This window comes from Notothenia rossii (assembly GCF_949606895.1).
Source record: "Notothenia rossii genome assembly, chromosome: 9".
Taxonomy (NCBI): Eukaryota; Metazoa; Chordata; class Actinopteri; order Perciformes; family Nototheniidae; genus Notothenia; species Notothenia rossii.
In genome coordinates, this window is record NC_136907.1 from 27140194 (window position 1) to 27149746 (window position 9553).

Below are 9553 nucleotides of genomic sequence, written 5' to 3' on the forward strand. Positions count from 1 at the left end.
CCCTGTCTGCTCATCTACAATGAGAAAATTATATAATTAATTACTAATAATCGTTTAAACCTGTTATTACCAATATTTCACAAATTCTTCATGTAAACTTAAGAGCACAGCTGTATGTTGAGTATGTCAGCTTTGCTTAGTTCATCTTACTGGGGGGCAGCTACATGGATGTCGGTGCAGTCCACAATAATTTTGCAGTTGAGGGCAGAATGAATTTATTATTGACTCAGAATGAAGCAAAACTTAATGTCATACAATACATTGACTTTATTTGTAATTGTGTAAAAAAATATGAGCATTGATTAGCAAGCAGGACCTGCAGGAACAGAGAATGGTGATGGATGGAGCTGGGAAGAGAGAAGAATAAAGAAAACAGATCAACTTTATTATCGGATATTAAAAATTCCATTTCAAAACAAGTTGCCGCTCCTACAGTTTTCTAGTATGTAAAGATGATTTCACATGATCAATGCAAAATATCACACTCAATACATGTGTGTCTCTGGGGGGTGCATTGTGCCTTTGATGTATATAAATAATATACCATAACCAAATACTATTACGTACAGTGGAAATCAGGTTGCCAGAGCAGGTCAGTCCAGTGTGTATGTTCCTAAGGGTCTCAGCAGTTACAGGTGAGGTAAAGAAAATAAAAGAGAAAAAGGTCAGTAACAACACTTGAAAGTAACAACACTGAATAATTATCTCTTTTAATCATTTTCTCTCAGTAATCATTCAACTACTGTCTTTCCAACAAACAGATTGACTCACTCTCACTATCATCACAATGAAACACGTCCAGAAGAATGTCATGCAAAGCTGCCTGCCTGCCTTCCTTCCTTCGACTCTCCCTGAACTGCCTGATATTTTAATGTTCAATGTTAACCATTTGTGCAGATAGCATGAAGTAGAAAAGATCGCCGATGCTAATGTGCCGTTAGCCTACCTCCCGCCCCCTTAGCACCTGGTGGAGGGGGCGATAGGCTACTCTTCAAATGTTTCACAAAATACTTACCACCATGACTACTCTTACTGTTTAACATTTTGGTTTACTTCATGTTAAGACTAATACAAATGACAAGGCTAAGTAATGTAATGTAATGCTAACTAACATGCTCGCTACTAGCTAGGTAGCTAACTTGACTATGTTCCATGCAAAACATGTATATTACCTGATATGTTTGGTCCAACGACTACTGGTCCTTTCATCAGACGGGAAACGATAGAACGAGCAAGTGGTATGATCACTTTTGTGATTACAACCTGGTACAAAGCACACAGGCATCTTTTAAAACAAAGTGAGTTTATTGGAGCAATCTCTTATATTTATTGGAGGGAATAAATCAGTCTTCTTCTTCTTCTTTGATTTAATTGCGAGATCTTCTTCTTCTTCTTTGCTTTGCGAGTCGCAACCAATCTTCTTCTTCTTCTTCTTCTTCTTCTTCTTCTTCTTTTCTTTGGAGCACTTGGAGCATATATCGCCACCTACTGTTTAGTTATTAAATGTTCATACTAAATCCTTGTCCTCAGACCAGTGCTTTTGAGGAATTTGAAGATCAGCTTGTTTGCTTCATTTCTTGATTTACTTTCAAATATTGCCTTGAAATCCATGTCCTTGATGTTGAGTTGTTCCAGTGCAGTTTTCAGAATGAATCTTTGTCTGTTATAGTCCGGGCAGCTAAAAAATACATGATGTATTGTCTCTGGTTGTTGGCAACCATCACAATTGTCATTTGGATGTTTTCCAATCAGATGCAGTGATGAGTTTAGTCCAGAGTGTCCCAATTTTATCCTGCTGTTGATGCTCTGCTCTCTTCTACTACTCCCCCAAGTGCTTCCTGTTCCTACTTCCCTTTGTATCTGATATAAATGTCTTCCTTTGGTGTTACTGTCCCATAGTTTTTGCCATTGTTGCTTGATAACCACTTTAGTAAAAGATTTGACTTCTGCTCTACTGATGGGTACCATAATATCAATCTGGTTTGCTTTCAAACCACATTTTGCCAGTTGATCCACTACTTCATTCCCTCTAATGCCCACATGCGCTGGAACCCACACAAATTGAACAACAATTCCCAGATGAACTAACCTAAACATGCTTTGTAAAATTTCATGTAAAATATCCTGACGACATTCTGAAGAGAAGTTGTTTATACTCTCCAGAGCTGCACTGGAGTCAGAGCAAATGACCACTCGCATTGGCTGTATTTCCTCTACCCACTGAAGTGCTAGAGAGATAGCCATCATCTCTACTGTATATACTGCAATGTGATCACTTGTACGCTTTCCCACTTTGACTTTTAACTCAGGAACATAAAATGCACAAATCGTTAGACCATTTTCTGGATTTTTGGATCCATCAGTAAATATTTGTATAAAGTGCCCATATTGTTCATGTAGAACAGTGTTCACATAAGCCTGTACATTGAATTTGTTTTTCATTGAATGTACCCGTTTCAATAGTGATAAATCTACTATAGGTTGAGGTAGCAACCATGGTGGAACAGCTGATAACAACACAGTCGGACTAATATTCCATTCCTTAACTTTGAATTCCTTACATATTTCCGAAACACAAAAACTAAAACTTTCTTTTTTTATTTTGTTACTTTCCCAACTTGTTTGTACAGTTTGTTTAGTAGGGTGAGTATCTTTATGACCCTGTAGATTTGCCCAGTAATTAACAATTAACTGCTTTCTCCTCAAAGAAATAGGTACTTCTCCGACCTCTACCTGAAGTGCCGACACTGGTGTAGATCTTACTGCCCCACAGCATATCCTTAGTGCTTGTGCCTGGACTCTATCTAATTTTTGAAGAGAAGAGTATGCAGCTGACCCATACACTATTAGTCCGTATTGGCTGATCTAATTAAGGCCGTGTATACGTTCCTCAAAGCAGCTTTATCAGCCCCCCACTTAGTGCCTGCCAAGCACCTCATAACATTTAAAACCCTTTTACATTTATCTACGACTTTATCAATGTGAGTACTCCATGTGACTCTCTCGTCCAACCATATTCCCAGAAATTTAAATGTCTTCACTTTCTTTAGATCTTGTCCATAAAGTTTTAACCTAACCTCCTCACCTATCCTTTTCCTCGTAAAAAATAAAGTTTCAGTTTTTTCCACCGACAATCTAAACCCCCATGTCAGAGACCAGCTTTCAATTTCCCTAATGGCTTCCTGAATCTTAGCTACAATATATTTTACATTTCTTCCCCTTTTCCAAATAGCTCCATCATCTGCAAAAAGTGACTTACCAATATCAGATCCTACTTGTGTATATATATCATTGATCATGATAGAAAATAAAAGAGGACTGATGACACTCCCCTGCGGGGTTCCATTTTCAACTTCATGCCTTCGAGAATATGACTTGCCAACTTGGACTCTGATGGCACGGCCAAACAAAAAATCCCTAATCCAATTATATACATTACCTCCCAGACCCATAATGTCCAGTTTTATTAATAATCCTTCCTTCCACATCATATCGTAAGCTTTTTCCACATCAAAGAATACAGCTACAACACACTCCTTGTTCGCTTGGGCTTTCCTGACTTCAGACTCCAGGCACAGCAGTGGATCTAAAGTACTCCGCCCTCTTCTAAACCCACTCTGATAAGGAGTCATTAGTTCATTTTTCTCAATGTAGTATGTTAGCCTTTCTGTTGTCGCAACCAATCTTGGAGCATTATCGCTTATGACATCACTTACGCGACCCATAATGCATTTGGGATTTGTAGTCTTTCTAGTTGCGTATTTTTCATAGTCTTATATTTCAACAGTTTTACGACAAACTGTGACTTTTTTTAAATGTAAATGATTGTTTAAGATTGACAAACATCATATATGTGTCATTCGTGGCACAATTCAAACGGGATCAAAAGATAACTTTTCTCTCTCCATTGACTTCAATGTATAGTTTTCCGCTTCCGGGGTCCCATGGAGGCTCCCGGAAGGGGAGGGACTTCGCCTCTATAAGGGCAAAGAGGCGGAGCCGAGGCGGGACCTGCTGCCACCGAGCTGGAAGTAACAGCTCAAGCTAAGAAGCTAAGCTAACATGAAATACATACCAAGTTACTGCGTGGAACTTTTGTTTTGATAAAACAGTGTAGTTCCACTATATAAACGTTACATTCAAAATCAAACGAGACAATCTGCAAGAGAATTAGCTATTTTTTGTTATTCTTAATTTCATTCACACATTAATAAAATAAAAATAAGTACCGATACATAGCAGAACAATTGTGGCGATGTTCAGCTTAATAATCCTTGTTCAACATAATTTATTTAGCTAATACTACAGCGGGCTGCAGGCGAACCAAGTCCGTGTTTCGCTGCATTCCTTGATCTCCAGTTATAACGCCGGACTCCGCCGCCCGGAGCTAACGGAACTGCAGGGGGCTCCGTTGAGAACCGCAGTGACGTGTCGTAAAACCCGGAAGTAAGTTAGCATTTTTAGCACTTCCGGTTCCTTCCTCAAAAAGCAATGCATTTTTTCCATAGGGTTTTGGAAATAGCTCGAAATAAGGTCTGTGGTTGACACAAATTTAAGAGGTAAATCACGTTTTGTTCTACGACATTAAATACATCAGCAGTGACCCCACTGGGGATTTTTGAAGAGTTTACGCGTCTGAAAAACGATGGTTGTTACCAAATGGCTGAATAGGACTACAAAAATTGTCGAAGCCGTTGTACGTCATTACGCCGAACACGTAAACACTCCCGCTAAGTTTGTTTTCCCCTGTGTTCTGCTTGAAAGCAAGTACCTGCCTATCTTTAGTATCTGTATATCTATATCTGACCATTAGAATCTGTATTTTTGAAATTGTCGTTTTTAACACCGTAGTTTTACAAATTATAGAATAATTCATTACCAGTGTTTTCCAATTTTACTCGGCAGTTCGTTTCGTTGGCTAACGTTAGCGCTACTAGTTAGCTACGCAATGGTTTGTTGCTTTGCTCCGGGTTGCAGCCACAGGTCTTCGCATGAAACGTGCTTGTTCTATCGTTTCCCGGCCCATGTTTTCCAAAGGAGAGTCTGGATTCGTGCCATGAGGTAAGCTGACGTTACATTTTTGGCCATGTCACGGTGAAATGTAAATAATGGGTAGTGACTGTACCGCCGTTATAGAGATGGCGCTGCTGAAAAGACCGCAACATAAATAAAGATAATGAATACATCCTATTAAAACCTGTGTGGCTTATATGATAAGTCTAATTAGTACAAGCATCATAACGTTTCACCATGTAACTAAAGATTGTAGTCAGGGAAATCAGTTTGACATATTGAACTAATAACAAATCACCTCTGGCTGGCAGAGAACTCTCTGCTCCATAGCTTCTCTTGGACGTAAAATCACATGTACATTTTACATTTATATTCAATTTAATATTCCATCCCTCACATACCTTTGTATATATAATAACTTATGTTTTGTTTTTCTTGTTATGCTGCTGCAACACAAACATTTCCCAAATTGTGATCAATACAGTAATATCTTATCTTAATTAATTAAGAAATATAACTATTATAATTAGTGTAGCAGCTGACACCTATTTTCAATATGGATTAATCTACCATTTATTTCTTTAGTTCAATTTTCATCTATAAAAATGTCAAAATAGTGAAAATGTTCACGAGACTTATTAAAGTGCAAGGTTATATCTTTAGATGTTTTGTTTTAGCCTATGTACTGTATGTCTTAATGCTCTTACAGTATATGTGACGGTGTAACTTCCATGAAACTAATATTTTATATCTTCCCAACAGACGAGCTGACAGGAAACCTAACACTCTAACAACCACAACATTGCAAAGGCGAGTAAATGTAAATTAAAAAAAATTCACAATTTTTGTATTTCTTCTTCCTTGCAGTGAGGTGAAGCTGACCTTGCACTTGGTGCCAGTAAGGATGTTCCTCGCGCATGCTGAATGTTTCTCCTTCCTTACTGACACAGAAGCCCTTGATTTGCAATGCTTCCCTAATTGTCATTTCCCTGGCTCCGTAGGGACACTTTACCTCCAGCACAGCGGAAGACCCTACCAGACCATCTGGAGATGTCCCCAACAATCCTGATAGGGAGAGCCACAAATCTGACTCATGGACCTGCATCTGAGTTGCAGTGGTGAATGCCCTGACGCCCTCACATTCATTCATAGTCCCCCACTGTACAGACAAAACACCATCAAGGGCCTGTTGTTGCCCTAGCACCCTGGCAATAAAGGAAGCAGTCACACGCTTTGACCTCAGGACAGCTCCAAAGTTGCTGGCAGTCAACCTTCCTTTCCTGAACAAATGCCAGTTTGGGTTGGTTCGCTGACCAGTGGTAGCCACCTGAATTGCCCTCTGTTGCTCTTCAGACAATGCCAGGCTTGCCACAATTGCCTCAGGTCCCTGATGCCCAACAGATTTGATAATTTCAGGAACAGTAAGTGTTTCCAAGCTGTAGTGTTCCTCTTCTGGCTCGGGGGAGAGAAGCCAAGAAATTCCTGAGAACCTGCCCCCGAGTCTGTCCCTCAGCCAGTCACGATCTTCGGAGGTAGGCTCTCTTGTCAGCGGGTTAAATTAGTTATTGGTTTCAACAGTCACATTAAAAGTTACTAAATCAGCCTACTATCACCTAAAGAACATATCTAGGATTAAAAGACTAAAGTCACAGCAGGATTTGGAAAAACGTGTCCATGCTTTTATCTTCAGTAGACTGGACTACTGCAATGGTGTCTTCACAGGTCTCACTAAAAAATCTATTAGAAAGCTGCAGCTGATTCAGAACACCGCTGCTCGAGTCCTTACCAACACTAAGAAAGTGGATCACATCGCTCCAGTTCTGAAGTCTTTACACTAGCTTCCTGTGTGTCAAAGAATAGATTTTAAAATACTGCTGCTGTTTATAAAGCACTGAATGGTTTAGGACCAAAATGCATTTCTGACCTCCTGCTAAATGATTAACCATCCAGATCTCTCAGGTCTTCAGGGACTGGTCAGCTTTCTGTCCCCAGAGTCAGAACTAAACATGGTAAAGCAGCGTACAGTTATTATGCTCCAAATATCTGGAACAAACTCCCAGAAACCTGCAGGTCCGCTGCAACTCTTACTACTTTTAAATCCAGGCTGAAGACTTTTCTTTTTGTCGCTGCTTTTAATTGAACTATTCATATCTTAGACTGCACTGTAACTTTTATCCATCTATTTTTTCTTTTAATGTTTATTTTATTAGCTTTTCTTTTTAATGACTGATTTTAAATGCCATTTTCTTAATGTCTTTCATTTTTTGTAAAGCACTTTGAATTGCCTTGTGTTGAAAAGTGCTATATAAATAAACTTGCCTTGCCTAATAAAGATTTCATGTGACACATACAATTGATTTGTTGATGGGAATTAATGTAAATAAATTAACTCTAGGTTAACGGTACTCTTGCTATCACTACTTACCGGAACTATAAACCTTGTCCCTCATGCTAGCCCTGACAACACCGGTAAGCACACCTTCATCTAGGCTGCACTGTAACGTGTCCTGACTTGTAGTGGTTCTCTCCTCTATCTACAATCTTCTTGTCATCTTTGTAAAACGATATCAGACTGGTAATTGACACAGCCATGACTTCTAGTTAAATTCAGTGTGGCTAAAATGAAAAGCTTTGTTAAAATATGCAAGCACGCGAAAGTCAAATTCAGCTTTATTGTCAAATATTCTACATGTGTTATACATCCAGAAATATCGAAATATCGTTTCCCACAGTGTGACATGTAGGCCTACACATAAAACAAAAAGGGTCTAGATAAACGTGGTATACATTAAACAAAACGGGCCTAGATAACCGGGGTATACAGTTTAAAATGTTAATATATTTAAAGTGTTCAAAGTGCAGTTTCAGTGCAAGTCAGTTGAAACAATCTTAAATTGGCGTGACGTTGAAGTCGTGCGACCCTGCTGCTGTACTGGCTTGTAGTTCGTTTATAGCATAACGTTAGCATTTCGCTTTTGGCGACTAGATTTATGATTCAAAAATTATAAAAGTAGGGTTGACATGTGGAGATTATCCGGCTGAACAAAACGTGATCCCTCTCTTAAATGTGTGTCAACCACAGACCTTATTTCGAGTTATTTTCCAAAACCCTATGGAAAATTTGCATTGGTTTTTCGCGAAGGAACCGGAAGAAGTTTACTTCCGGTTTTACGACGGGTCCTCTTTTAACATTTGCTCCCGTTTAGCATTATGGGCGTCATAGCCATAGACTATAAAAGTTTTACCCAAGGCTGAATCATAAACTAAACTAAACTGTATATATATATATATATATATATATATATATATATATATATATATACATGTATAAAGGGTTACGTCCTTAGCTGACTAATAACAACATATAACAAGCTAAGCTAACAAGCACACAAACACCTGCTAACAGGATTAACATGTATAATATTATCATTTTAGACTTCTTGGAAGTTCTGTTATTACATTCAACCGAACAGCACGACATTTTAATTGTGTGGTATTTGTAACAGCATTCCCTAAAAGGCACAATCACCACGAACACGGCTAAAGGGTCAAGCACAGTAACTACAACTAGCTAATGTTGTAGCCTAGCAGAGTGGACAAGTTGCTGTTAGCTGACAGTGAGGCACGTACCTGTCCATCAAAATGACCACTACCTAATTTATGCAAAAATGTTAAGACCTAATATAAATAAAAGGGTCGCGTTTTAAAACAATTCACTCAACAATTAATAATCATTAAGGTGGAATCTAACTATATCCCGAATAATTTTTATTGCATCCAGGGGTAAAAACATGTTTATTTCTGCTGTGAAGTTGGGCATTTTAACATGGGGGTCTATGGAAATGCATCCTTTCTGCAGTCATCAGCCAATAGATGACCTGCAGTTTGTGGCCTCCCGGCTCTACCCCAGAGTTTGCCGCTTGGTCCACACCTATGGTCCACACGCACCAGAAACGTGTCCTTCCCATAGACCAGGCATCCTCAAAGTCCGGACTCCGGTCCGGATCCGGACCGAACCACAACTGTCTCTGGACTCTGAGCAAATTATACTTTTCATATGCGAGACATCGCCACAACGCAACGAGTCAAAATGTTCCGCTGTGTCCAACAACAAACAGCGCTCTGCATGTCCGACTGTTCCACTGTCTGTGTGTGTCTGTCAACACATTGGTCCAATCCCATTCAGCATCCCGTCAGAGTTGTTTCCCCCCACCAACAGTCTGCGAATCAGAGGCACAGTAGGGCGGGTCTTCGCGGAATGCGGGTGGGAAAAATGCGTGTGTTTAAAAAAAAAAAGTCAGAGAGTTAACAGCTCATCTAGTTGCATCTGTACTGTAGAGCTCTAGTAGCCTAGTTTCACCTACTGGGGTGGCATGGGGGGGCAACTGCTACCCTCAAAATAGGCCTTGCCACCCCAGCTGCCACCCCAGTTGGCAGCTTTGTTTTGAAAGAAAAGTTGTGGCTCATCGGAGAGAAAGTCTCTAATGTCCGAGTACAAGTGAATGCAGCACAAGACGCACGCCTTGTAACCCCTCCCCCG

The 9553-nt window shown here is 39.7% G+C and overlaps 1 long non-coding RNA gene across 1 annotated transcript; it reads right to left on the bottom strand.

Annotated features, from left to right (window-relative positions):
* Positions 1 to 247: 247 nt before the first annotated feature.
* LOC307017814 lies at positions 248 to 1474 on the bottom strand. Its single transcript, XR_013802262.1, has 2 exons — positions 568 to 1474; positions 248 to 347 (listed from the first exon to the last, which is right to left on the bottom strand). It is a non-coding gene; the product is annotated as an uncharacterized lncRNA (long non-coding RNA).
* Positions 1475 to 9553: the final 8079 nt, after the last annotated feature.